The following is a 13,812-nucleotide window of genomic DNA, read 5'->3' on the forward strand; positions in this document are numbered from 1 at the left end:
GGTTAGGAGGCTTGGAATGAAGAAGAAAGACTGAAAAAGTAGACTAAAGAAGAATGAAGTAAAATAAATTATAATTTCCCAAGTGAAATCTAATCAAGACAGAAGTTTATGTTTTACACTGACTAAATAGACTAAAATATTTTAGCATATAGTGTAGTATCTACCTCGTATAAGTTGAATTGTGTCAACAATAAAAATATGTTGAGGTTCTAGTCTCCAGTACCTCAGATGTGACCATTTTTGGAAATTGGGCTGTTGCAGATGTAATTAGTTAAGATGAGATGCCTAGTGCCCTTATAAGAAGACGGCCATGGGAAGACAGAGACACACGGGGAGATCTCTGTGTGACAACGAGAGTAGAGACTGGAGTTAAGCAGCTGCAAACCCAGGAATGCCAATGATTGCCGGCAAACCACCGGAAGCTAGAAAGAGGTAAGGAAAAACTCTCCTACAAGTTTCAGAGGGACTGTAGCCCTGCCAATGCCTTGATTTAGGACCTCTGGCCTTAAGCACTGTGAGAGATTTCATTTTTGTTGTCTTAAGATGCTCACTTTACGGTACTTTGTTACAGCTGCCCTAGGAAACTAACGCACTAGCCAAACTCTATCTGAACTTGGTTTTATCACAGAGAGACAGGATGGAGCTAGGGCATAATAGGAACACTCTGCTGAGAAACCTCTAGGAAGTAGGCATCAAGCCGAGTGCTTTCTTAGGAGTTTATGGGTGAGCTGTCTCAATCGTCCTCTAACAACCCAGGTCATCAGTAAGAAACGGAGACTCGGAAAGAGGCTGCAGCTCACCCACTGCTACCCAGCTAGGAAGTGGCGACCCAGGGCTTAGACTCATGTCTCTCTGACTTCAGAAACAGATTATTCATTTCTCACCCCTTGAATTTCCTAAAAGGAGAGGCAAGGCAGCCAAGGCAGAAGGCCAGATAAAACTGAAAAGCCTGGCAGAGCTCTGAGCAATTCACAAACATGAGAAAACACAACCTTGAGGGCTCTGGGTTGGGGTGGTGAGAGGACAGGTGGAAGAAAGGCTTCTTACCCCACAGCTCTGAGTCACCCAAATGTGATCTGTATCCATATCAGCAGGACTTTCTTCTCATCTTCCCTTTGGGCTCTGCAGCTCAGGGGGAGGCAAAGATCAAGCAATGCTCAGGGAGAGCAGAGAGTAAGGAAATCTTTTCAGAAGCCTCTAGGGCCTTTACTTTCCTAAAGTTAATTACTTTCTGGATGAACATCTGATTAGAAATATCATTTGCAAGCCCCACCTGCCACGGATGTCTCCTGTTTTGAAAGTGAATATTCAAAGACTGTTAAAATCCTAATATATATCTTCATCTCCCATGGAAAACAGAACAGTGATTATTTTGAGCCTCAGGAAGTTGGGATCCAGTCAAGGAATTCATCATTACCCTTATGCAATCTAGGAGATGGGGAACAGATCGGGTGAGATCTCAAAGGAAAACATGCCGCCTGCAAAATTAGCCTGAGTCATTGCTCCAAGTGAAAGGCTGTGTTTAAATCAGGAATAATTCTTTAAATTTCAACCCATGACCCTGACAATGAGGTTGCTGTCTTTGGAAATGAACCAGTATGTTTTTGTCTGTGTGTGGCAGATACACTTGCTGAAATATTCACGATACAGTGGAAAGGCATAGGGTCAGCGGCCAGAAAACGAGGTTCTGCTCTCTCCTGTGTGACTTATGTAAGTCACATTCCTTTCTCAGTCTCAGTTTCCTCATCAGTGAAATGAACTTTTTTATTCTGATGTGATTACCTCTTCCTGGCTACTCCTTCTCTGTTCCTCCCTCCCTCATCCCATTTTTCTTCCTTCTAAAGTTCCCACTTCCTATTGCCATGATAATGAAAGAGTATAAGTCGAGTTGATGCATGGGCTTGGACAAGACACTGGAAGGGTCTTAGCAATGCTACACAGAGCTCTAGGTGAGTATATGAAGGAAAAGACAGGAGGTTAAAATTTTGTTACTGCAAAATGTATTCATTCATTTATCCAGTCATTCATTTCACTAGAAACCCATTATGTATCTCAGTCAAGCCCTAGACCTTGAGGCTAAGACAGTAAGAGTAAAATATCATTCCTATTCACTAGTAACACACAGTCCTAGTAAGAAGAGAGGGAAATAAGTGATTAATAATAATTGGATGCTATATACAAGAAAACACTCAAGGTACAATGGAAGCAGGTATTAGAGGAACTTATCCAGTCATTTTATGTGGTAGAAAGCTTCCCAGAGGAAGTAAATCTGGGGAAGAGAGTAGGACAGAGAATATTCTAGAAAGAAGGAACCCAGGACACAGGCAGAAGTTCAGGTAGTTAAGTACATCTGCAGTTCAAAGCTCTAAGACATGCGGCCGAGGCAGCAAATGGCGTCAAATGACAGAGAGACTCATGGGGATTGTTTTGTGTGTGTGTGTGTGTTTGTTTTCAGTTTTTTGTGACAGGGTCTCACTCTGTCACTCAGGCTGGAGTGCAGTTGCACAAACATCGCTCACTGCAGCCTCAGCCTCCTGGGCTCAAGGGATTCCCCCTGACCTCATCCTCCAAAGTAGCTGGGACCACAGGTGAACGCCACCACACCTGACTAAATTTTTTCTTTTTTTAGAGATGGAGTCTCACTATGCTGCCCAGGCTGGTCTAAAACTTCTGGGCTCAATGAATCCTCCCATCTCAGCCTCCCAAAGAGCTGGGAGGCATGAGCCACTGCACATGGCTCATAGACCTTGTTAAGGAAAACAATTATCAGTCACGGTCTGCGTGAAGATGGCCGTAACCTCTTTCCTGGTGCTGGCATATCTAACAGTGAGCCCATGGCTCTCATATTCCCATGCCTGAAAGGCATCACTTGTAACAGTAACGAGAGTCATTGTGTGAAGCTCCAGAGAACTTGAAGCAAAGGTTAAAAAGTACAGAAAAGCAGAAACTTTTAATAGCCAGTGCTATTCAATTGGAAGCAACAATAAATTCTCCATGAATGATTGTTCTGCCACTCTCTAGAAAGATAGAATAGTTAGGCAACCTAAGTTTAATTTGTATTCATGGTAAACCTTAATCTACGTTCACTTTTCCTCCCAGTGGACGTCAGTTGAGTCATCTATAAAAGAGCAAACAAGACCAAATTGGTGTTATTTCTGAGCTTTTTCACCAAAAACTTTTTTTTCTTCTCCACTTACCCATCATGGGTCAAATCTTGTGGCGCTTTCTCTCTGCTAGACAAATTATACTCATCAAATAATAATTGTTTAACTTTATATTTGAGTGTACAAACCAAATAGTGCCGTGATGCAGCTAGATATTTCTGAATATTGAAAACAGCTGTAAGTCGACTATCTGGGGACTCAAGATTGGAAACATCCAGAGAAAATAATCTCCAAGGTCTCCTGCAGCAATGACAGTCTGTGACATCAGAGATTAGAAAGAGCAAAAAAAAAGAGTAATTATATCCTTGAAAGATTTCGAACACATGCTCTGAGTAGAGAAAGCAAAGGTGAATGGAAATCTCGGAGAAGAAAAAGCCTTTGGAAGGGAGGTAGTTGAGAACAGTCTGGAACTAAAGGGATGCACAGAATAAAGTGGGTGAAGCTTGGGATGCACAAATGTGCAGGTCTGGCTTAGAAATAGACTTTGATTACAGACATGTGCTTTAGCACTCTCAGACTCCTTTCGTTTTCTGTATATTTGATGAATGACCCTCAGCTTTAAAGCACTATTGCAACAATTAAGAGAAATATTTTATGTAAAGCAACTAACTATGCCTTGCACACAGTAGGTTTGCAAAAAATAATAGTAACCATGAGAATGACAATGATGCTTTAATCAAGATGTTCAGATACCAGGAGCACTTTAATTTGTTTACTGTGCAAAAATATGCCAGCCTTTATTGCTCTAGTGACAGTTAGATGACTTTAGAAGCAGCCTAGGGATAGTGTGTCATTGTCATTGTAGATAATAAAAGCAGAATTGAGAGGAGAATTAACGAGGAAAGCAGACAAATCCAAAATGCTAGGCCATCATCCGTCTGGACTGCATTAATGCAGGGAATAAAGGGATGACGTAAGTGTTTATTTCTAACTCTCTCTCTCTCTCTGAGAATGCTGAGTGTTTTCAGTCTGGCTTTTGCTTTCAGAGCTCCCAACACACCTGGACTCCAAAAAGGATTTTTTAAAAACCTGTGGTTGCCCTGGATTCCTAAAGCAACTGTGTGTATGATAATGTTTTTGGTACATGGGTAGCAAGGTAATAGTGATATTCACCCCAAGAACTAAGAAATTGTACCTCAAAGAGTTAAACTAGAAAATTAGCACAGTTAGAACGAGATATGCAAAGTCACCTCCCAGAAACAGAGTGGGCCCCAGGCCAGCAGGATGAAGGCTAACCTCAATGAAGACAGTAACGTATCTAGAGAAAAAATACTTTGGCCACAAGGAAGCTGACCAGCATGGAAACATAAAAAAGGGAACCACACAACCACTGGGTACAGTGTGATCTAAGCCCTCTCCAAGGTCGTGCCAATGATCAAATACTCTGGAATCTGTAGCAGCTTCCTATCACCTTGAGGACAAACCCCCACACTCCTCACATGACCCATGAAACCCTATGTGATTGAGCCCCAACACATTTCATCCCCCACCTCTCTCCAACTTGCGCAGTTCCACTCTGGTCCTGGCCTTCTTTCTGTTTTTACAATGACTAGTCTCTTGGCCTGGGATTCTCTTTTCCCAGATTTTCCCTCATTTCATTGCTTAAATTTAATTCAGTCTTCCCTAGCCACCTTATCTAAAATCCATCCAACAGAGAGTCAGAGCCAGGCAATGTGTTTGTAACTTGTGAAACAGCTGGACATTTTTTTGAGATCTATGAAAAAGTTACACACACACACACACACACACACACACACACACACAGGCAAAAGCCAACAAATACCGTGCCAGAAAAAGCTGGTTTAAAAGCTGAAAGAGAGGTACACTCTGCACAACATAAAGCTGGTGAAATATTTGGTCTCAGCAGATTGCAATGCTGCAGTAATATTTCCTGAACAAGGAAGAAAGCAATCCAGGAGAAACTTATTTATTGGAGCAAGGTTTCACAGCCATGAATCTGGCTTATAAAGCAAGTGAATACTTTTAGAATACCAATCCATTCTGTCTTTTAGGTGTATTTAGTAAAGTATTTAAATTGTTTTTCCCCTAACCCCTTCTATTCTGAGACCTTGATCTTAGCAACTGAGGTTTATGAAATCATAGATCTTTAAGGAAAGAAAGCAGTAACACTGCTTCATTCTCATTTGGTAAAAGCATCCCAAATGGAAGATGGAGATATCAGACTGTCCCATGATGTCACTATACTCCCAAATCCATTAAACAGCCTTTGCTCTGATTTTATTCCCACCAGGCAAAGTTCTGATTATAATTTGGCTTTTTATGTAGGTCTGCTAGGAAACGAAAGAACTAGAAATGTGAACATAAGCTTTCTGTCTCCCTGTGTCAATTGTATGTCTGGCTGTTCATCAATATATAGCACAAATGACTATTAACTTGTGCTTTCATGTATGTGTGTGTCTTTAGACTGCAGCAAGAGGCTTCCTTGAGGGACTTGATGGGACTGGGAGGAAAGAGTCTCTAGGTCTTTTTTTTAAACTTTTGTTTTACATTCAGGAGTGTAAGTGCAGGTTTGTTACATAAGTAAACTTGCGTCATGGGGCTTTGTTGTATAGATTATTTCATCACCCAGATATTAAGCCTAGCACCCATTAGGTATTCTTCCTGATCCTCTCTTTCCTCCCACCCCACCTCCCATCATTCAATAGACCCCAGTGTGTGTTTTTCCCCTCTATGTGTCCATGTGTTCTCATCATTTAGCTCCCACTGATAAGTGAGAACATGCGGTATTTGGTGCTCTGTTCCTGTGTTAGTTTGCTAAGGATCATGGTCTCTAGCACTATCCATGTCCCTGCAAAAGACATGATCTCGTTTTTTTTTATGGCTGCATAGTATTCCATGGTGTATATGTACCACCTTTTCTTTATTCAGTCTATGATTGACAGGCATTTAGGTTGATTTCATCCATATCTCTGTTATTGTGGACAGTTCTGTATCTGTAAAGAACTTAAATTTACAAGAAACAAAAACAACCCCACAAAAAAAATGGGCAAAAGTCTCTCGGTCTTTACATCAGAGAAGAATGGAAGGAGAAAATAGGATAAGAGTTTTTGGTTACCAACTTCTAGGCCCTTCCTAATAAACATGTGATGCTAATGTGGGGGAAACGTGAAGCACGTAGTGTGTGTGTGTTTGTTCACGCATGCGCGTGTGTGTTGCTGTTCTAGAATTTTCTTTGTTAAGCCAGAAGTGAGGGAATAAATGTGGCAGGGTTTCTAGAGGATCTCTTGAGACCTGGTGAAAGAAAAGGGCAACCCATGTGCCAGCATGGTGTCTTTAAAGGAGTGAGGTTTTGGAGAAGAATGGCCCTCTGAGAGCCAGAGGCTTAGGAGCCAAAGTCCAGGACACATGTGGTCAAACTTGGCACAGGGGAACAAAGCTATCCTTTAAAGGACCGTGAGAGTCTGAACAGGGAACTGGATAAGTAAAAGTATTCAGAGGGAGAAGCATGAGTCAATTCTAATAATTTAAAGATCAAAAATGGGTGGTGACATAAGCCTCATGAGAATGTAGAGACCTTTACACCTGCCACAAAAGAACTGAAATCTCAGGTACCCTTCTCTGACCTCAGTCAGCATGTGGACAAACCAGGATCTGATTCTGCCTGGCGCAAGACCAACACCGAGAGGTCATTTTGCTAACTGCTGCCCAGCTTCTGGGAATAACACTCAACCACTCTGAAGTCTTTTCTTTGAAACTTCAAACGAACTGAAGACCAGAGCCAGTCCTAGAACTTACACAAATAAATACAGTTTCTAGGAGTATCTTCCAAAATGTGCTCCCTATTTCCTCTGAAAATGTTTTTGCTACGGAAAAAAAAGAATCTAATGCAAAAAAGCACAAAACAAACAAAACAACTGTGGGGCAGGTGTTATTGATCTCACTTTGTAAGTGAGCAAACTAAGGCTCTTAAAATTTGAGGAAAGCATCCACCACCACTCAGCCAGTGGATGACAGATCTGAAACACAAACCTGAGTCCCTAAGTCTAAAGCTGTTTCAACAAGACCCAGTCACTCTGCAATCACAAAAGAACTTGAAAATTATACAAAGGCATACTTCACTGACCACTTCACAAGTAGACACCTACTGTGTGCAAGAAATCATGTTAGGTCCTGGTGATTAAAGTTCCACTTCTAAAGAGTATAGTTGTTCCTAGGTGGGGGTGAGCACCTGCTCAGGACTTTCTCACAGAAGGTGCTTATAGGTTCTTCTAGGAGAATGGGAAAAGCAGGAGGTGGCGGAAGGCTTCATCAAGAGAAGAATGTTTCTGTATTTCAGGCACAGGCTTGAAAGCAGGGAGAGAGAGAGAGAAAAAAAAAGGATGTAGAAGTTTGAATAGGCTGTGAGCAAGGTCAAAGAAAAGCAAACTGCTTATTCTACTTCAAGAATAAAGTACAAGTTGTGGGAGGAACAGGTAAAAAAAAATTATGTACAACTTTAGAAATAAAAACAGAATGTTGAGTTCTTGAGACTTCCAGGAACATCCAGAAAGAAGACAGAATCGAACCACCAAAAACTAAACTCTAAGAACTCTAAAATTCTAGAACTCTGGTTGTTTGCTCACTGTTGCTACTTTCACTATTTTCGTGCTTTAAAATTTTGAAGTCAAAAAAGACCTTGCAGGCTCCTCCTCAGCAGCACAAACACAGGGATCTGAACAGACTTCTAACTGGTGCGCAAAGAAAGCAAACTGGTGGTGGCAGCCATTTTGAAGATCAGGACGAAACAGAATCTCTGTGGCTGGTGATAAGAAACCACAACGAGCACAGGAAGCAGATTTGGCTTGAGAGGGAGCCCTGAGGAGGAACAGGTGATAGGCCCAGGGGCTCCTGGTTAATAAAAATGGCTCCTGCCAAGTCCACCTCCTACGGTTCAAAGGAGACGCACGAGTGGAATCGCTACCCGGTGGGTTCTGATGATGATCTTTCCTAGGCTCTGGACGAGGGACTTGGGAATCTTGCCATTAAACTCCTACCTCTGAATGCTCCTGCTTTGTTTTTTAATCCAACATTCCTAAAGCCTTTCATCTGCATTTCTGGACTCAGCCTATTGCTGCAGCAGATCCTCGCTGGTTGTTTAATGATAGTCTAATGAGGTCTCAGAGTGTCCTGAAGGAACGCTTCTGGCCAGCAGCTTTCCCTTTAAGGAGGAGGCCTTTGAATCTAGGTCTGCATTAAGTATGAATCAAGCTTTCCGTCTGTGTCTGGTGCACACATGAGTGAAATCCACCTCCGTATTACTCGTTCCTGGAGGGGATTTTCTCTCTGTATTACACCTGCAGAACGCCATCCTCTTTTCTCTGGCAAGCCTGGATACATGATTAATATTTTAAGCCTCCCAGGTTCCACTTTCCCTAGTTTCAAAAGTGCCTGCATGTTGGACTTTTAAAAAATGTATATATCTCCCTATCCAGGCTGCTGAGGAGAAATTGCAAGTAGAAGGTACAGCCAGGGGGGCCTAAACAAATCCGGGCAAATCTTTAAATTGCTTCTGCAGTCATTGGGGTTTTCTTTCATTAGCATCTGGGATGCTACATCTCTCTTGCTGACCTTCATTTTGGAGGGGAAGGCAGAACAGTTTTAAGAGGGCATTATATCTTTTCCTTTGGAAACAGAGACTTGAACTGTATGGCCAGTGTTAGCTCAGTTCAGCGAGAAATGTGTCTGGCTTCCCTTCCTCTCCTGGGCACCACTATCCTCCCAGCTTCAGTCCAGGAAGACTCTTCTGATTTTTCTCTCCTGATCTCCCTCCTTCTGTTCAGGAGGCACTGCAGAAACATCCCCCACAAGGCTTCTGGCATTCCCCTCACGGAGGGCTGCAGGCACCTTGTTATCTCCCCATCCGCAGTATCCTTACAGCAAGGCTCCTTTGCCCAAGAAGCAGAAAAAGCCTTAGATATGAAGGCAGCAAGGGCTGGCTACACAACCCTGAATCTACAAGCTGACTGCTTATGTTCAAATTCAGTTCTGACACTAATTCTTAACTAATTCCAGTCCTAGGAGACTTGGGCAAGTCCCCTAATTACTTTAAGCTTCAATTTCTTTACCTGTAAAACCAAGGATGGTAATAATAGTCAATGAATAATAAAGAGTCAATAAATAATAAATGAGAGTAAAAATAGGACTCACATGTCACAAACATGTATAATATATTAGAAAGATCTACTGTATGCATTTATTACACAGATGACTGGAGTTTGGGAACCCTGGTCTGCAAAGATACTAAGTTCCCATCTACTTGTAAATCCCTAAGCATCAATCCCTATAATAGATAAATATTGAACAATCATGTCTCTGTTGGGTAGTAAAGACACAAGAAAAAATGAGGAGCAGCATTTACTTTTGTGGTATTTATGACTAGTGAGTCACATAGACCCACAAACAACCACAAGAGAAGCCCTGATCACTGACTTTCACTTAGCCCAGTAGCCAGGACAATGAAAAGGCATTTTTCATTGGGTAAAGCATACTGACGCCTCAGAAATGTTAAACGTTTGCAGCTGATAGATGCCTCTCTATTGTACCATGTGTTTCTGCCCCCGCAAGACTTTGGTTGACCACCGCTTGTCCTGATTGGATTGAATCAGAGATCTCAATGTACTGACAATGCATTATGACATGTTAGAGTGGTGAACGCAGGTATAAAGTATGAGGGGTGCCTGCCTTCAAAGAACAGTGCCACAGAGCAGAACAATTACAGGGCTTGAGAGTGGAGGACCCAGTGCAAGGGATGGTCCTTGGTTCCATGGATTTGGGCAATGCACTTGGCTTATTTGAGTGCATGTCTCCACTTGTAAAGATAGAGATAATTCTATCTGCCTGTTGATAGTAATTTGGGAAATAAATTAGATGATGTACATGAAAATATTTTTTGGATTCTAAATCTTTTTTTCTGGCTGTTTCATTTTTTTAATCTTGAAATGAGAAGAGGAGATGATGCCAATATCTTTTTTGGAGGGTGGGTGTTGGCTCATGCCTGTAATCCCAACACTTTTTTTATTATTATTATTATACTTTAAGTTCTAGGGTACATGTGCACAACGTGCAGGTTTGTTACATATGTATACATGTGTCATGTTGGTGTGCTGCACCCATTAAGTCATCATTTACATTAGGTATATCTCCTAATGCTATCCTTCCCCCCTCCCCCCACCCCACGACAGGCCCGTGTGTGATGTTCCCCACCCTGTGTCCATGTGTTGTCATTGTTCAATTCCCACCTATGAGTGAGAACATGCGGTGTTTGGTTTTCTGTCCTTGTGATAGTTTGCTCAGAATGATGGTTTCCAGCCTCATCCATGTCCCTACAAAGGACATGAACTCATCATTTTTTATGGCTGTATAGTATTCCATGGTGTATATGTGTCACATTTTCTTAATCCAGTCTATCATTGATGGACATTTGGGTTGGTTCCAATTCTCTGTTATTGTGAATAGTGCCGCAATAAACATACATATGCATGTGTCTTTATAGCAGCATGATTTCTAAGCGTTTGGGTATATACCCAGTAATGGGATGGCTGGGTTAAATGGTATTTCTAGTTCTAGATCCTTGAGGAATCGCCACATTGTCTTCCACAATGGTTGAACTAGTTTACAGTCCACCAACAGTGTAAAAGTGTTTCTATTTCTCCACATCCTCTCTAGCACCTGTTGTTTCCTGACTTTTTAATGATTGCCATTCTAACTGGTGTGATGGTATAAATCTTCTTATAATGTTAGTTTCACAGTCTAGCATAAAAAAGAGGCTACATAGTATTCATAATTGGAAAGTTATGGAATCATCCTAAATGCCCATCAATGGTAGACTAAATAAAGAAAATGTGGTATATGTACACCATTGAATACTATGCAGCCATAAAAAATAATGAGATCATGTTCTTTGCAGCAACATGTATGCAACTATAGACCATTATCCTTAGCAAACTAATGCAAGATCAGAAAACCAAATACTGAATGTTCTGACTTAAAAGTGAGAGATAAATAATAAGACTATTTGGACACAAAAATGAGAACAATAGACTCTTGGGCCTACTTGAGGGTGGACGGGGCAGGAGGGAGAGAATCAGAAAAAATTCCTATAGGGTACTATGCTTAGTACCTGGATGATGAAATAATCTGCACAACAAACTTCCATGACATGAGTTTACCCATATAACAAACCTGCACATGTACCCTTAAACCTCAAATAAAAGTTAAAAGAAAAAAATAGAAGAGGCTACAGAAAATTCATGGAAGGCATAAGGAAAAGATATGAGAGAGGAAAGGAAGAAAGAAAGAGACAAGACACACAGGTGGCATTTTTTAAACTATAAAGTAGGAAAATATCTGTCAAGGGCCAGGAGGCTATAGAAATTCAGAGTAAGAAGAAATTACATAAAGTAATACAACTAGGTTTGCATTATATATATATATACACACACACACACACACACGTACATATACATATATATTGCTTTTTTGTTTTTAATGAAAAGCAACAGGTAATTTTGTGAAAGTCAGGAAACACCAGTATCCTTGTGATCTCATCCTAGATTTTTCTGTCAACTGGATCCACTCTAATTAATAAAGAATGCATTTCTGACCCCATTCCAAATATGTAAAATTAGAAGACATGATTGCATAATAATAATAAAAGCACAATCTAAAGGGTATTATCACACTAGGAATACAGAGTTGTTTCTTCCTGACCTGGAGCAAATATTAAGAGAAAGTCAATGTATTTACAAACAAGATTTAATAATGTTCACAAAAATAGAGTGTGCCTCCAAATGAGAAATTATGCATTGCTTTGTTTCAACAAGTTACCAATTTAGTGCTTGAAAAATCCAGCAGGTAAGCAGCAGGCCAACAGAGTCTCTTTCTGGAACTGTCTGCTAGCAACTGAGCATTCTCAGTCCAGGAAGCCATTTTTCATGGGAGGAATGGAGAGAGGGAGCGGAAGGCAATATTTACATCCCATTCTGCACAGCTCAGTACTGCCTGTTCATCTTCTTGACCTTTTTATAATGATAGTCATCAGTGGCCTTCTGCTTATCAGGATGCTTGCGGTTAGGAGGGGACCTCTCAGCCTCTGCCTTCTCTGTGTCACCTAGCTTCTCTGTGTTGCCTACCCTCAAGAGTCTGGTTTTGGGTTCTTCTGTGTTTCTCTGTATGGGAATGTTGGGCTCCTCTTGATAAAATCTGTTATGCTGCACGTAATTCACAGCCATGTTAGTAGGCATAAAGGATAGCTTACTGTCTTTTTTCTAATTCTGCTACTCTGCTAGCAGATGGACCTTGGCATCCTCTGCAGAAATGACAGTTTTTATTCTAGCATTGATGCCAAGGTCCAACTCAGGAATGCCATTCAGCATCTGGTTGGAAAATATCTTCTTGGTCTTCTTTGCTGAGGAAATGTGGAGGTTTTCTGGAAGTTCATAAAGACAATCCTCTGCATTCCTTGGCTTGACTTTCTGTTCCTCATATTCCACGATCCCTTTCTTCTTTAGCTCTGTCTCAGTGTACTTCATCATGTCTGCATCCTCATCCCTTCAGTTGGTTTCTGCAGAAAATGATGTCCCCAAGTGAAAGTCTTCCTCTTTACTGATTTTATCTTTGCCCTTTTCCTTCCATTTCTTCATATCCACCACATCACCTGTCTTCATCTGAAAGGGATCTGAGTGGTCTCTTCTTGTACCTTCTTTCCCAACAGCAGGGCCACAGCACCCATTGAATCTCTTCCTTATATTATGTACTTATCTAGTCTATTCCAGTTTTAATTGAACCTCCTCTGAGTCCTCCTCATCTTCCTCTGACTCTGAGTCATCCCAGTGCCAACAGAAAGTCTTCCTGGTGACCAGCATGGTGGCACCAGCCCTGTGGTCCAGCCACAGTGCCACTGTGCCTTGAGGTTTGCATTTTAGTATTAATTTTTGATAAAACAACTTCTAGTAGCTGTAAGTGAGACAGACTTGTGAGGCTGATAATAGAGATAAGAAAAACAGTTTAAAAACAGCTGCAATGATAAAAATAAATAAATAAACAGGCAATGTCAACCAGAATGGACAAAATATATTGGAGCAAGACTAAGGAAGAACACATTGCAAGACATGGGGAGGGAGGGAGGTGATATGGTCTGCATATTTATCCCCACCCAAATCTCATGTTGAATTGTAATCCCCAATACTGGAGATGGGGCTGGTGGGAGGTGTTTGGATCATGGGGACAGATCTCTCATGGCTTGGTGCTATCTTTGTGATAGTGAGTTCTTTCAAGACCCGGTCATTTAAAAGTGTGTGGCAACCCCTCCCACAACCTTTGCTTGCTTTTTACATTTGCCATGAGACATACCTGCTCCTCTTTTGCCTTCTGCCATGATTGTAAGCCTCCTGAGGCCTCCCCAGAAGCCAATCAAATGCCAGCATCATGCTTCCTGTATGGCCTACAGAATTATGAGCCAATTAAATCTCTTTTCTTTATAAATTACCCAGTCTCAGATATTTCTTCATAGCAATGCGAGAACAGTCTAACACAGCAGATTTTAGGAATAATTTTCAGGTTCCCCCTGAGAATGGAAAAACTGGAAGTTGATGAGAGGGAATAACAGATCAACCCCACAGTAAGTGTGTAAAGTGAGAATAATAAAAGT

General features: G+C 41.3%; 1 pseudogene; it reads right to left on the bottom strand.

Moving 5' to 3' along the window:
* Positions 1-11,985: 11,985 nt before the first annotated feature.
* LOC105542539 lies at positions 11,986-13,027 on the bottom strand (annotated as a pseudogene).
* Positions 13,028-13,812: the final 785 nt, after the last annotated feature.

Source organism: Mandrillus leucophaeus, unplaced genomic scaffold (assembly GCF_000951045.1).
Source record: "Mandrillus leucophaeus isolate KB7577 unplaced genomic scaffold, Mleu.le_1.0 Scaffold261, whole genome shotgun sequence".
Taxonomy (NCBI): Eukaryota; Metazoa; Chordata; class Mammalia; order Primates; family Cercopithecidae; genus Mandrillus; species Mandrillus leucophaeus.